Source organism: Erinaceus europaeus, chromosome 8 (genome assembly GCF_950295315.1).
Source record: "Erinaceus europaeus chromosome 8, mEriEur2.1, whole genome shotgun sequence".
Taxonomy (NCBI): domain Eukaryota; kingdom Metazoa; phylum Chordata; class Mammalia; order Eulipotyphla; family Erinaceidae; genus Erinaceus; species Erinaceus europaeus.
This window is the reverse complement of record NC_080169.1, coordinates 119,772,193-119,788,959: the sequence shown is the minus strand read 5'-3', so window position 1 is coordinate 119,788,959 and position 16,767 is coordinate 119,772,193. Positions and strand designations below refer to the sequence as shown.

Below are 16,767 nucleotides of genomic sequence, written 5' to 3'. Positions count from 1 at the left end.
AACATTTTTTTAACAAGCAAAATTAACTCTACTGTACTATATGAACCATAAACCATTATTTTTGGGGGAAGTTTCTGTGTCCATGACATTCAGCAGTTAGAGAATTTTTAAAGCTTGTTTAAATGATCATATATCATATATCAACAGGTAGTCTAATTCCAAGAAGTGAAAGGCAGTAAAAAATACTTATGTGATGTTTTTGATAAATGTAGAGAATCAAATCAGATGCCTCACTTATTAACTGACACTTTATTTACAAAGTTCAGATGATAATCCCTAAGATTTTCTCTTGCCTATTGAACCACATACAATCTCACACTTAAACATTTTTCCTGAGTTCCAGAGTGAATGAATTGTCCATTTGATCTTATATTAAAACTACATTGACTTATAGCCATTCTTAAGAATTTTAAGACTTTAAGTCTTTTGTGGTTCACCCTGAGGAAAGACTTACCAGTGACTATTGAAACAGTAAATAATCAGCTCGAACTTGGAAGTGTCTTTTCTACTCTAAAGCACAGCTTAGTAGAATGAATGATATTTTTACAGCCCTTGTTATTAACTTGCTGGAAAATTAAAAGTTGGATCTATGTCAAAGAGCAAAGAAAAAGTAAATGATCGATAATTTTAAAAAAGGTGTCTAAATTTACCTGTGACAAAACAGTGAAATAAATCCAAGTGAAGAAAAGTTTCACAGAACTAAAACTCCAAGATATAATATGGTCACACACATAGACAATGCTGGGGGAAGACAAAAAGAAATAAAATTATATTCCCAGTGGGAAAATTAAGCTGTAGAACTTGCTAATATTTATTGATTCTGATATGAAAAGAAAAGCCAAATTAAATTATATATATACATATATATATATATGTGTATATATATATATGTGTATATATATATATATATATATATATATGCATATTCTTCCAAACCATCACTAAATGTTGGTATGCTTCTAAAAACCTCTTCTGTTTCATTTGGTTTAATCCCCCCTGGTTAACACTATTCTATTTACATAATCACTTCATTCTATTTACATAACCGCTGTTAACAAGCACCACCCTCCCTCCAGGGCATTGGTGGTTCAGTGGTAGAATTCTTGCCTGTTCCGCCCCCTCTCCTTGTCACACCCTGATTTTCACTAGTCACTTTTCTCTCCACCCTCTCTGCGTCGCATCCTGTTCCCACCCTATTGGGCTAGTATATTTATAAGGACAAGATTGTAGTTTAGTTTAGCTTAGCTCGGCTTAGATTGTGCTGCATCCTGCATGAATAAAGAGATACTGCATACAACCCAGCCATGAGTCCCGGGTAGTCTGTTACCCGCCCGTGAAGCCGGCCCGGTGAAAACAACTAAAGATACTTTCTACTTCTCCAGGATGAAATTAGATAGGGAAAAAAAAAAAAAAAGCAACTAGGGAATAGTCACATAGACGTTGTGTGTGTGTGTGTGTGTGTATGTGTGTGTGTGTGTGTGTATGTGTGTGTGTATGTGTCTATATAAGTTTGATTCATACATGCCCCTACAATTTGAATTGAGTGTCTACATACCGCTTTCCTCAGCACTCAGTTTTGGTTTCTAGACTTTATATTAACTTTTCATTGATTCTTAAAGCCAGTTGAATGTTTACAACCTGACTAAACATGTTTGTGCAGGACTGTTTAATGAACGAGTATTAAATATAATTCACATCTTTATTCTGTAGCCTGTTCGATAATGTTTCTGCTTTAGGAACAGTTTGGGACAGACATTTATCAGGAAACTCCCCACCATTATTTTCTCATGTAAATTTGCTTCCCTGGCCTGAGCTCTCTGTGCAGAACAGCTGCAGTTATATACACATAAGATCACAATGGCCTCAGCCAATACTCACTAAGGTGCCTCTTCCAGAGCACAACCAGAACCAGTAGTAACACAAGTGGGAGACGAGGTCGGGAGGTTCAAGCTTTGTGGGATGTGGACAGTGGGATAGGCCTTTATAATACAAAGTTAAATGAGCTGCATTGGGCTTGTATAGCAGATTAGCCCTGAGAGGTTCAAGAGAAAGAGAAGTCATAATGCACCTAGGAAAGTCAGCCAGTTCTTCAAAGTTGATTCTAGCATAGTTGGGAACATACAGAAATTTGGAAGACTTTATTGCTATAAGTGAGGAAGTAAAGATGGAAGCAGACAGTTATAAGGTTAGCAAAGTCACCAGGAAAAGACCAGGAAGGACCAGGCAGAATTGATTTAAGAGACTGGTGGTGAGAGTTTGGCTAAACTGACTTGTAAGCATCCATATGGGTGTTAAGGGAATATGAGAACTCTTAACTTGCATTCTTAGTTTCTTCCCTCAGATCAAAATAAGACTAATTTTATTTTATTTTATTTGTGACTTAACCATTGATTTACAAAACTATAAAATAATAGGGGTATTATCCCCTATGTTAGGTTTGTGTGGCAGTGAAGTGTTAGATTGATGAGGTGAAAAATAAGTCAGGTGGAGTTGGGGGAGCAGATAAACAAAAGTTTTAATGAGGGGAGTGGAGTTAGGAGTGGCAGACTCTCCATGGCTGGTTAGGGGGCCCAGAGTGGAGGGCTGGCCCCAGGATAGACTGGGGGCCTTTTTGTATGTTTAAGACTTGTTTGCTTTTGGCTTGGTGGTCCCTGGAAGTCAATATTGTCCCAAGTTTTATGGCTTAATTCTATTTGCAAATGTTTGGTATACTCCTTTCAGCCTGGGCATCAGTATGGTTTCAATTCTGGTTGAAGATATTGGTGGGGATTACTTTCTCCAGCAAGATAAACTCTTCCTATGAGACTAGGGAGTTAAGTCTAAGCATACTTCCTTCACTGTTGTATGCTTTACATTGGGTTCTAGTTCTCCCCCGCCAAGAGAATTGGATCAGTCCTGTTAATTTCGCGGGCCTGCTTGGCCCCACCCCAAGGAGCCCCGTGAGAGTTCCAAAGTTGCAGAGTTCCAGAGTTGCAGGGTAGGAGAGGGTTCCTGAGTTCGAGAGTAAGAGAGAGTGCTTGCGCCACCGCAAAGAGACAGCAGAGTTCTGTTTGGTGATTAGTTTGTCTTAGTTTATGAATCGTTGTTCCTGAATAAAGAAATACAGCTTCCCTGCCCAGCCGTTGTCTCCGCGTCTCTGTTACCCGCCCGTAAAGCTAGCCCGGCCAGCAGGAGCCTCCGAATTTTAACAACACTTCACCATATAGTTCCCAGAACCACAGTTCTGTATCCCATCCCCTCCATTGAAAACTGCAGTAGTTCTCCCAATGTGATTAATATGGGCAGGTTCCCTATCTATCTATCTATCTATCTATCTATCTATCTCTCATCTATCTATTTATCTATCGTCTATATCCCCCATTTTTCAATGGTTTTGCCTTCACTCTCTTTCTAGTTCACCCCTACACCTATTACTACTTCCAAGTGTCTTTCCTTTTTCCTAATCACTCTCAGATAAGTGAAATGGTGTCTGGCTTTCTCTGGTGTTTTCCAGATTTGATTCCCACTCATGGATGGTATGAAAACAAGATCCCTGGTGACAGACACTTTGGGGCCAGGTGGAATAGGCATACAGAGCACTCTGGATTATTTCTCCTATCATTTAGTCCTCTGGGAGTATGGACCAAAATTCTTTTTGGGGTGCAGAAGGTTCTGGCTTCTGTACTGCTTCTCTAATGGATAGGGGTGTTTGGCAGGTTAATCCATACTCCTAGCCAAAGTAAATCATTTCCATTGGCATTCCCACTCGCCTGCTACCTGTGCACACTCATACATGCAGTCCCTTGCTCTATCTGTTGAGTGGGCCTTGGAAAAAGCAACCCTCCCACAGAAAAGAGCACATTAGCCTTGTTCCTTCAGATATCAATCTCCATTGTGCTTTTTAATATTTTATTTACTTAACAGATAGAGACAAAGATAAATCGATTGGGAAGAGGGAGACAGAGGAGAGAGAGAGAGAGAGAGAGACCTGCAATAGAGCTTTGCTGCTAATGAGGCTCCCCCCACCCCATCCCCACTGCAGGTGGAGGCTGGTGACTCAAACCCATTTCCTTGTATACTCTACCAGATAGACCACTTCTTGGGTCCCTAGATATTAATTTCCATTAAGAGGAAAAGAAACTATCTGGATAAAAGACTGATTCTTATCTGTTGTAACATGCACTGGTGGAAGAAAGCCAAAGTCATTTTAAAAATAATAATAATAAATGACATTGGCGAGGCAGTGGTATACCCAGAGAGCTCACACATTATTATGTGTGAAAACTAAGTTTGAGATGCCATTTTTCTTGATCTTTCTGTTTACCCTTAGTGCCTATTCCTAAACCATTTCCTCAGACCAATCTCATTCAGGTTGTTGAATGTCCCTCCCTGACCTGTCCATTTCATGTCTTATTTGCCTAAACCCTGAAACACTTTTTTGTGTGTGCTGTTTTCTTCTCACTGACCTACTACCTTGAGCCTTCTACCATAATGGTGGAGGGTAGTTTAGGGAAAGCAACAGTCTGCACCCTGCGCCTACAGGCAGCCAGGAGAAGGCCCAGCGACAGGGCCAGAAACCCAGTAAGTCTGCACATCCTGCCCCAGCTCCCTTTCTCCCTGACTGCAAAGGCCACAATATGCAGATGGAGGCAGAGGTGGGCACTTGAAGACAAATGATTGGAGCTCATCCCCAAGGGGCCTGCCAACCCCCCAGAAGGGACTCTAACAGCTGGGAAGATCAGGAAGCTTGGGGCCTTCCTCTCTGTTTCTCCAGGGTCTAAAATGCCTACTTTGTTCCTAAATAAATGGCTCATCTTCTCCCTGAATCATGACTGACTCTCCCTGTGACTCTTCCATTGCAGAAGACAGTCTAGAGCCTCACCAGGGAGGAACTGGGTAATGGCCCCAGCCTGCTAGCTCTTCAATCCCCCTCTTACAATGTGACTACCATGGAAGGCCTTAGGATTCCAAAAGTGATCACGGCACTGCAGTCTCTTTAAATGTGGTGGGATCCAGGCTCGAACCTCAGTTACACACATAGCAAATAGCCTTCAGTCCAGTTGTGCTATTTCACTTAAAGAACAGAGGAATTATCATCATCATCATCATCATCATCATCATCATCATCATCAGTACTAGCAGACTGAACCATTGATTTTTGATGCCTCAGGCATGAAAGTCTTTTTTTTTTTTTTTGCATAATGCATAACCATTAAGCTATCTCCCCAGGCCTGGGACTTTATTTCTTTCTTTTAAGCATATGCTAACTTGAAAGGGCTCCCCCTGGCCAAATCTAGGGCAAAGTGAACAACAATATGAAAGCCCTATCCTGTCCTGCCTTCAACACCAGCATGGTATTGTAACACATTAAATAAAATGGGGACCATGGAAAGCTTCGCCAGGAGAGGACCTCAGTATGTTTCAACAAATTCAAAAAACATGTGAATTTAAAATTTAAAAAAGAGAGAGAGACATCTTTTTTAAACTATATATATTTATTACCTTTTGTTGCCCTTGTTTTATTGATATAGTTATTATTGTCTCCATTGTTGGATAGGACAGAGATAAATAGAGAGAGGAGGGGAAGACAGAGAGGGGGAGAGAAAGACAGACACCTGCAGACCTGCTTAACCACCTGTGAAGTGTCTCCCCTGCAGGTGGGGAGGCAGGGGCTCGAACCGGGATCCTTAAACAGGTCTTTGAGCTTTGCACCACTTGCACTTAACCTGCTGCGCTATCACCCACTTTCCTGAGAAATCTTAAGGCAAAGGAAAACAGTCTCTTCACATTGAAGAAACCTGGCATGTACTAACTTAAGCAAATGATCAAAATCAGGGATAATTTGAAACCCTGCATCACAAAATCAAGGCAGCCTCTCTTTGGACAGTCTTGCCAGAGAAGCAGAAATTGAATAGACCCAGGAAACCTCCTTAGTCTGATCCCTTCCTTTATGTTATTAGTTTACACATCAGAAATCAACTTTCTCTATTGACCAGAGACATTTTTCATCTCCAATTATGGGACTAAATTTCTAATCTCTCTCTAGCCTCCCTCTCTCTTTCTTTCTCTCTCTCTTTATAAATAAGACAGTGTCCTTTAAAAAAAAAATCTTTATTTACTTATAGGATAGAGACAGCCAGAAATCGAGAGGGAAGGGGGTGATAGAGAGAGAGAGAGAGAGAGAGAGAGAGAGAGAGAGAGGCAGAGAGACACATGCAGCACTGTTTTACCACTCACAAAATATTCCCCTGCAGATGGGGACAGAGGGCTTGAATCTGGGTCCTTGTGCACTGTAACATGTGTACTCCACCAGTCGTACCACCACTGGACCCCCTAAATTAAGAAGCAGAAATTGAATAGACCCAGGAAGCAGCACTGGCTATGTTCAAAGCCAGGAAAGTTCTACAAAACAAATGGTCACTATCTTGTAAATGTCAAAGTCCCAAATGTTCAGAAAGAGAACTGGAGGAAATCTTGTAGATGAACGGCAATTCAAGTATGAATGACAAGCAATTCTGCATCTGAATTGGATTATCTACTTTAAAGAGAGTCCATGGAACAGCTGTTGAAACTGGAATGAGATCAGAGAATTAGAAGAAAAATGCAGGTCCCTGAAAATCACTATCCAAGTGAGCTATTTCACCTCCGCCAAATAAATCTTTCTCTCTCTCTCTCTTTTTTTAAAGGATCGAATATTTATGATCATCTTTCAAACCTAAATGCCATTTATTTTTATTTTATCATGTTGTGGTTTCTCTTCTGACCTGCACTGATTTATGTCAGTAGAAAATATTAAAAAAAAAAAAAAAAAAACAACTCCAATTGTAAGTTTAATATGCACTTTGTCTACAGAGACAAGAACAGTATTTATTTATTTATTTATAATTAAATGATGAATGTGACAGAACTGATCAGTGACCTGGAGTCTCCTCTATGCCCCAGTAAAACACTGTCCACTGTTGTAATTCCATTAACCAAACGTGGAGGAATATGAATGGCCTTTCCCACCGAGTCAATTTCTTTGCACCAATATTTGCCAGCAGCAATTGAAACACTATCAGTTACCACTTTTGGTGTGACTTGTGTAAACATTTTTGTCAGGTCAGATTTTTTTCTTTTTTTTTTTGGGGGGGGAGGAGTGGTGTGTGAAGAGAGTTGGCAAGAAGATACAATGTTTCCAGCTGGACCACCCATTCAAAATCCTTTATCTACTTACTAATTGATATGCTTTCCTTGTTTCTTTATAGCAAATTAGGTTTTGCAGCTGTTATACCTCCTCCCTCCACATTCCTAAACAGGACTGCTAGGGAGGAAGCTAGCCTAGTCTGAAGTAGCACTGAGGATCCTGTGCCTGCAGTGTGTCAATGGCTGCATTTTCTTTGAAACCAAAATTTTAAATCCTATTTAAGCCTGTGCTGTTCCTTTGTTCTGCAGAGAACTTCCTGGAGTGATCCTGATCTCTCCGCCACCACCACTGTATTAAACTCCTCTTTTTCCAGTGCAGGGTAGATAGCATAATGGTTATGCAAACAGACTTTCATGCCTGAGGCTACAAAGTCTCAGGTTCAATCCCTGCACCACCATAAATCAGAGCTGAATACTGGAATTTAAACTCCTCTCTTTTCACCACATCCAGCTCTGGTCTCATGTCTGGGGATATTTTCTCCAACAATTCAAAGCATATCCAGTGCTTGGGAAAAGTTTTGGATGTCAGTTCACAAATGAAAAATAACTCCTAAGCAAATTGGAGTTATTTTAGTGACTGCCAGTATAAATTTTGATGTTTTTCTTTCTTTCTTTTTTTTTTTTTTAATTGGGTTGCATTCAAATTGAGAAATGGTTTTCCTGGGGTTATGTCTGAATGGTGCAGTGTATAAGGTTTCATTTATCTCTATCTCAGAAGGAAAATTCACTTTTTTATCCTGATGGAAATTCATTTTCCGTTGACTATAGTTGTTTGATCAGAGGTTTATTTCAGCCTGGGGAGATAGCATAATGGTTCTGCAGAAGACTTTCATGCCTGAGGCTCAATGTCCAAGGTTCAATGTCCAGCACTACCATAAGCTACAGCTAAGAACTGCGCTAGTGTGTGTCTCTCTCTCTTAAAAAAATACAGTAAAATAACAAGAGCCAGGCGGTGGTGTACCTGGTTAAGCACTCACATTACAGTGCTCAAGGACCCAGGCTCAAGCCCCTGGTCCCCCACCTGCAGAGAGAAAGCTTCAGGAGTGTTGAGGGCTTATATAGGAAGAAAAAAGTGTTTCCCTTATTTTTTTTTCTTCTAGAACTTTTCTAATTTCCAGTAGTATATTAAAGTCTTTATCCATTTTCAGTTAATGTTTATGAATGTCATAATGTAAGACTCTAGATTCATTATTTTACACAAGATTATACAATTTTTCCAGAACCATTTACTGAAGTGACTATGGTTCGTAAATGTTGTTAAATTGGGTTTTGGTGTTTCTCTCAACATATATATTTTTAAATTCTCCTTAAAGTCTTCTTCAAGCAATCGCTCTGGATAATGTTGTTTAATATTCCAATTTTCCTCTTTGTATTAGTTTTTAGTTTCACACCATTAGGTCAAAGAAAATGTTATAATTTCAATCTCTTTAAATTTGCTAATTCACTTGATTTGTCAGTTAATGTATGGTCTATTCTAAAAAAAAGTTCCATGTATGCTTGAGAGAACTGTAGATTCTGGTGTTGTCAAATAAAATATGTTTGTCTGTTAGTTCCACTTAGCCACTATTATTCATAAAGTTCTATATTTTCTTATTATTAGTTCAGATGGCCCAGCAGCTATAGAGTAAGGTATTAAAGTCTCCAAATATTAGTTTGTTGCTGCCAATTTCTCCCTTTACCATAGTTATCTGCATTATGTATCTAGATACTCCAATGCTGAGTGCATACATTTTAACCATGATTATTACACAGCTTATCGAAATAAATTCTGAGCTTTTTGTAGGATAATGTCTGCCTGAGACATTTTTGCCAATCCTTTCACTCTGTCTATATGTATCATTTTCAGGTTGAATTGATTCTTTGTTATCAGCATATCACTGGATTTTTTTTTTAATCCATTCTTCCATTTTTCTGTTTTGCTTATAGAAATCAACCAGCTTTGTAAGGTTCTGGCTTAATTCTTTTTATTTTTTTTTCATTGTATTTACTAGAACAGAGAGAAAGTGAGAGGGGAAAGGGAGATAGACACCTGCATACCTGCTTCACCACTGGTGAACTCCCCACTGCAAGTGGGGAGCTAGGGTTTGAACACTGGTCCTTGTCAATATAGTATGTGTGCTTAACCAAGAGTGTGCCACCACCTGGCTCTCTGGCTTAACTCCCTAGGCAGTCTAGAAGCTGTCAGCAGCAGGTAGGGCTGCATGTTAGTTCACTGCTCAGCTACAGCAGAAGAACTCAAGCCCAGGCCAGTCAGATTCTGCTTATGGTCTTGACTCAAGCTAATATTTCAAACTCTCTTGGTTATACAGGGCCTACTGACTTTGCTCTCAAGACTATCAGCTCTGCCTGCCAGACTATTTGCTTGGTTGCTTCTGGTCTATGCAGGTGTTCTGGGCAGTCTTTCCAGTCAAAGGAAGCTGGGGCTCCACTCAGTATTGAACAGAGACTTGACAAAGCTCACCCACCCAGTCAGGATGAGAAGTTCTCCCCATGCAGCTCCAGCTTCTAGGTTCTCCAATGCATACCTTCTAGTCAAGACAGTCAGCACTGGGTGGGGCTAATAATTAAAACCCCTTCTGGCACAGCTATATACAAGATGTTGGGGATTGTACAGCAAATCCTAACAAAAGGACTTTTCAAAGTTAACCCAATAAATAATGTGATGATAACAATAACTATCCATTGTCTTCTTGAACCCTAAGACAGCAGGAACCTCACATTTCCACTATAGAGCCTATATTTCCCCCAGTCCCGAAACCTTCGGGTGGGGCCCACTTTCCTGCATGCTTCTCTCAATTTATATCAAATAATATTGCATCTGCTGATCACAACCTAATCAATGCAATGAGTGCCACACCAGCATGCTTCACTTCAGACTGTGTCCAGAGACTTCAGGTGTGGAATGACAACCCTTAAGCTTCATTACTCAGGTGAGAACATTCTTTCATAGGATTCTCTAATTCCATTCCAGGTGGTTCACTTCCTAAGAAAGTCCCAAAACCTAGATATAGACCAGGTCCCCTGAGATAGAGCATATGCTCACATGTATCCATAAACTAGGGCAAAATATATACCTGAAAGCAAAAGTACACAATAGTCTGCAGTGAGTACCCCCCAACACTTCATCTGCACTATTCCAGCCTTTAGGTCCATAATTTTTCAACAATTTGTTTGGCTTTGTATGTTAACTCTCTTTTCAGCCACCAGGTTCCAGATGCCATCAGGATGCCGGCCAGGCTTCCCTGGACAAACGACCCCACCAGTGTGTCCTGGAGCTCCACTTCCCCAGAGACCCACCCTACTAGGGAAAGAGAGAGGCAGACTGGGAGTACGGATTGAACAGTCAATGCCCATGTTCAGCGGGGAAGCAATTACAGAAGCCAGACCTTCCACCTTCTGCAACCCACAATGACCCTGGGTCCATACTCCCAGAGGGATAGAGAATGGGAAAGCTGTCAGGGGAGGGGATGGGATATAGAGATCTGGTGGTGGGAATTGTGTGGAGTTGTACCCCTCCTATCCTACAGTTTTTTTAATGTCTCCTTTTTAAAATAAATAAATAAATAAATAAAACCCCTTCTTCAGGAGAGCCCAAAAATTTCCACACCTACTATCTTTTCAGATCATCAGTCCTTTCTACCATTATCTTTCCCTGAATACAGCTGTTTTTTTCTCCCTTTTTAAAAAAATATATATTTTTTTCCTTTTTTAAAAAAATTACTAATGACTTATTATTGATTTATAAAATTATGAGATAAAAGAGGTATAATTCTGGGAATAGCACAGTGGGTTAGCGCAGAGGGGGAGAGAAATATAGACACTTGCAGACCTGCTTCACCACTTGTGAAGTCACTCCCCTGCAAGTGGGGAGCCGGGGGCTCAAACTGGGATCCTTCAGCTGGTCCTTGTGCTTAGCGCCACCTGCACTTAACACCCTTTTCTTCCTTTCTAAGTTACACCTACACCTATGATTACTTCTGAATATCCTTCCCTTTTTTCTCTTCTTTCTCCAAATCCTGATGGAATTGGAGTTCAGAGCTCTCTGGTCATCTTCTCCTAACATTTTTCCCCCTCTGGGAGGATGGACCAGAATTTTTGGGATGCAGAAGGTTGGAATTTCTTTTTTCTTTAAGGACTTGACTTAGACCACTTCTTCAAGTTCTGAGGGCAGATTGGACCACCTACTTGATTCTTCAAATGGGTCAATCTGCCTATTTTGGAGGGTTAGAACAAGGACTTGCATCAACTTAGATCCAGATTCAGATATAGGAAACCACTCAACCTTCTCTGTAACAGTCAGACCCTCAGTAGCCAACCCTGTCATCCCCACCTATGGCCTGTTGTTCCTGTTCCCATAAGGGAGACCAGTCTCACTCCCATGTTACAGGTTCTCTCAGAACTGTCTTGATTTTGGAGTTGCCATTGAAAAGTATTTTTGGTAACTCTGTTCCCCAACACTTAAATAGCAACTGCACTCTCAGAACATTCTAGTGTCTGCTCACAATGTTTCTCCCCACAGCACTACCTGGGTAGGTTGACAGACTGTACCTCACACCAGAATATAGACTTGTCCATGGCAAGCTTTTTTGAGAGTTCTGTTTTCTGTTGCATACTCAACAGCCAGGATAATGATAGACACTCAGGTATGTCATAAAACTAGTGTATGCACCTTGGATACATTTTGAGCTAGGTATACAGTTAGCATCCATGTTGAAGAACAGTATAGACAAAGGGCAAGAGAAGATGAATGCATCACACTGCAATAAATGGAGAACTCAGTCCTCTGAGACTCTCTAGATGAACAATATGTAAAGTTATGTAAGGGTTAAGATTATAAAGAGAGGTCAGAAAGCACAAAATCCAATAGTCCAATTGAGCCCTCAAGACTATTGCAAATTAAATTTCCTAGAAAAAAAATACTTTAATTTTTACAGGAGACTGCTTAGGAAGATAGAAATGGTCTTCTATCAAGAATGATAAAGCCACCTTCTTCACCTCATCTTGGATGTGCTGGGATAGCCTGAGGGTACTTCTTCCCGAGCTAGTGCTCTCTGGGTTGGAGAGAACTCAACTGGAGCCGATCTAGGCTGCTGCATGGGAGAGGGATCAGGAACTCGTGCCGCACTAACTTCCGCAGGAGATACACTCTGGAACTCTCGGAGCCGGAAAGAAATTTCCAAGTGTCTTTAATCAGAAGAGCAGCTGTTTTTATACTCTCCAAGTAGGGTGGAAACAGGATGTGATATAGAGAGGGTGGAGAGAAAAGTGACTGGTGAAAATCAGAGTGTGACAAGGAGGGGGTGGAACAGGCGAGAATCCTATCACTGAACCACCAATGCCCTGGAGGGAGTGCTTTATGTAAATGTAAAAGTGATTTATGTAAATAGACCAAAGCTTTGAATGGGATCAGTAAATCCCTATATAGGCATATGGTTAAGCAGAAGCCAGGGGGAGGTGGCATACTACCCAACAGGATGGAGCTTGACGGAATCATGATAAGTGAAATAAGCCAGAGAGAGTAGGATGAATATGAGATCATCTCACGGAAGGGAAGATGTTGAGAAATAAGAACAGAAAGGAGACACATAAAGTTGAATTTGGACTGGGTTTGATGTATCGCACCAGAGTAGAGGACTCTGAGGGGGTTGAGGGTGAGAAGTTCATGTCCTGGTGCATGATGGTGGAAGATGTGAGTATTATGACAGAAAACTGAGACTCTTTGTATCAACAACTCTATTCACTGTAAACCATTATGTGTCCCCTAATAAAAATATGTTAAAACAATGATTTACTAGAACAAGAAGTAAAAATAGTTCAGGGATGGAGAGCACTAAGTTCTTCTTCTTCTAGCGTTTGCCCTTCTTCCGTAGCCAGGTTGAGCCTGATGTAAAGTTTCGAGACCTCCTTTGAATCTGGAGAGGTGGCAGTCGTTGACTATGTGGGTCAGAGTCTGTCTGTAGCCGCAGGGGCAGTTCGGGTCATCTCTGGCTCCCCAGCGATGGAACATAGCTGCGCACCGGCCATGGCCTGTTCGATAGCGATTGAGGAGGGCCCAATCATAACGTGCTAGGTCAAAGCCGGGTTGACGCTCGCAGGGGTCTGTGATGAGGTGTTTGTTCTTGACCTCAGCTGACTGCCAGCTCTGTTTCCAAGAGACTGGAACAGAGAAGTTCAGTGTAGGCGTAGGGGACCAGATTGGGTGACGAGACGTCAAGTGAAACATGGACTCAACATGGTGTATTGCACCAAAGCAAAGGAGAGAGAGAAAAATGGCGGTGCTGGGGATCAAACTTGGACCCTTCCATCTTCAACTTCCTCAGACATGGAAATCCTATATTCAACAATGCTGAGGTTTCTAGGAGAACTTTTGTTTCTAATCGTAATAAGAAAAACGTAAAGAATTAACAGGGATGCCTTGCCAGATAAGGCAAAACTAGGCCGAAGATAATAAAAGGCTTAAAAAAAATCAATTTTTCTAGAATGCCTATGTGTCCATCAGCTATACAAAGCATATTTTTTTCCTCCATCAGGGCTATTTCTGGGGTTCAGTGCCTAGCACTATGAATCCATTGCTCCTAGCAGCCCTTGTTTATTTTTTTTTCCTTCTATTTTATTTGATAGGACAGAAAAGAATTGAGAGGAGAGTGGGAGATAAAAGAGGAAGAGAGGGGAGTCATTTGGTAGCGCAGTGGGTTAAGTGCACGTGGCACAAGCACAAGGACATAAGGATCCTGATTCTACCCCCCAGCTCCCCACCTGTAGGGGAGTCACTTCACAGGCGGTGAAGCAGGTCTGCAGGTGTCTGTCTTTCTCTCCCCCTCTCTGTCTTCCCCTCCTCTCTCCATTTCTCTCTGTCCTATCCAACAATGACAACATCAATAACAATAACAATAACTACAACAATAAAACAACAAGGGCAACAAAAGGGAATAAATAAATATTACAAAAAGAGGAAGAGAGAATAAGATAGACATCTACAGAGACCTCCTTCCCTGTTCCTGAAGCATCCCCTGGCAGGTGGGGAGCAGAGGCTCGAACCTGGGTTCCTAAGCGTGGTAATATGTATACTCAACCAGTTGTGCTATCAAAACAATCTTTATGTAAAAGAATTCCAGCTCCAAAACTAGCATATTAAGGAGATGCAGATATACACCAAAAGTGTATATCCAGGGCTGGCAAAATAGCTCACTTGGCTAGTTTGCTGCTCTGTCATGTATACAACCCAGGTTCCAGTTGAGCTCCCACTATATTGAAGAAAGTTTTGACATTGTGGTCTTTTTCACTTAATCTCTCTCTTTTTCTCTCTCTTCCTTCTCTTTAAAGAGAAGAAGGAGGAGCAGGGGGGAGTAAAGAAAAGAAAAGGAAGGAAAGAAGGGGCAAAGAGAGAAGGAAAGAAAGGAAGGGAGGGAGGGAGGGATGGTAGAAGGAAATAAGGAAGGAAGAAAGGAAGGAAGAAAAAAGGAAAGAAAATCAAAATGTTACTTCTTTTTTAGTGCTGGCATAAACTCAAAGGCAATGTAGCATGGTCTTAAAATTTGTAGAATCCACTATGAATAATGATAGAATTCAGTGATGACCACGAATCTTTCCAGCAGCTACTATTTCTCTACATGGAAAGAGACAAACAAATACAACAAGGTGTTTGAAACATAATGAAAAATAAGTGTCCTATTATTTGAATGGGACAACATGTATTTCTACACCAAGGTGAACAACAGTCACTGCTTTATTCCTGGAACCTTTTTAAGCCCAAAAGATAATGTTTTAGCCAAACGAGTAATTAATCACAGTAAACCATTTAGAACCACAAAGCCCGTAAGATAACTTCAGTTGCTGGATCAGGCACTGGCCCACCTCTATGTATTCATGTTTCTCTGCTGAAAATTGCATTTGTAATTGGCAGTTGGACTCTGTAGTGAACAATACGGCACCAGATTTATTTCTGTAATTATTTTAGAACTTTAAGATGTTGACTCCTATTGGGAAGGCCTTAGGACCTGATAAGCACAGGCAAGATGACTGAGAGTATGCTGTTCAAATGGCTTTACTTACTGAACACCAAGTAATTTCATTCAAGGCACTAAATCTCAAGGAAGATGCATCAAATGTTCTACCCTGTGCTTCCAGCATGCTAGACACTAGTGAGAGACTTAAAAAAAAATGCGTAAGAGAAGGCTTGTCCCCACATCTAAAAATCTGTGATGAGGAAGAGATTACAGGGGGCTCATCAAGCAAGATCAGAAAAATGGGGTTTAGTCCATCAACAGAAGCAATAAATACAGCAAATACTTTGCTTTTAAATAATAACAGGAAGAATCAGCGTAGCCTCAGTGCCATACAGGGAGATAACATCATGGTTATGCAAAACCACTTTCATGCCTGATGCTTTGAAATCCTAGGTTCAATCGTTAGCCACCATCATAAGCCAGAGCTGAGCTGTGCTCTGGTGGAAAAGAAAATACAGTTTTAAAAATAATAAATACATTTCTGTATCTTACATGCATATTATTATTATTTTAACTTTAGAAAGTATCACTAATGTGTTTGAATATATACATATCCATCCGTCCATCTATCTATCTATCTATCTATCTATCTATCTATCTATCTATCATCTACTTGAGAAATAATGAAGTTAGGTGGTGACACACCCTATTGAGTACACACACATCATTATGCACAAGGACCTAGGCTCAAGCTCCTGGTTTCTACCTGCAGGGATGCAGCCTCATGAGCAGTGAAGCAATGCTGGCATTGTCTCTTTATCTTGCTCACCCCCCCCCCCCCCCGGCAAACACACTGTTGTTTTTTTCCTCCACAGTTATCACTGGGGCTTAGTGCCAGCACTATGAGTCCACAGCTCCTGGCAGCCATTTCTTTTTTCATATTATTGGGTAGGATAGAGAGAGGAGGGGGAGATAGAAAGGGAGAAAGATAGATACCTGCACACCTGCTTCACTGCTTGTAAAGCATCCCTCCTGTAGGTGGGGACTAGGGGATTGAACCAGTATCCTTGCATGGACCCTTGTGCCTCATACTGTGTGTTTAACTCAATGTATCAGAACCCTATCCTCCCAAGTTCTCTCTGTCCTATCAAATATAAAAGAAAGATAGAAGGAAAAGAAAGAGAGAGAGAAAGAAATAAAGAAAGAAACACTGATAATCTGAATAAAATGATCTAAGTTCAAAAGTCCACATTGGTTGATAGTTCATCTAGACATTAGGGAAACATAAAATATATTCAAATTAAAGATCCCTTAGCAATATTCCCTTTTAATTGATTTTGTTTACCTATTTTTATTTATTTATTCTTCAAAATGACACTCATATTGAATTCTTCCAGCATTATATTTAAAAAACACAAGGGCAACAGTGTTAAAATGAAATACAGCCCACAAATCAGGAGCAAAGTGTTACATAAATCCTGACAGTAAATACTTCAGGTTCACGGCTACATTCAGTTTCACCATGTGTGTTACAGGAAGGCTTCCTCTGGACACAGAAATGTGGCTGTGTGTGCAAGCAAACATCATGTCCTTGATTGTTCCCAGCCATTTATATACGTAAAAGTTTACTTAACAACTAGTTGGCAAAAGCAAGCAG

The 16,767-nt window shown here is 40.7% G+C and overlaps 1 protein-coding gene across 1 annotated transcript in view; it reads right to left on the bottom strand.

The window, feature by feature from the left end:
* Window positions 1-16,767, bottom strand: part of CNTNAP2 (contactin associated protein 2) — a 2,382,269-nt gene that overhangs the window by 1,107,058 nt on the left and 1,258,444 nt on the right. The gene's annotated exons all lie outside the window — the stretch shown is intronic.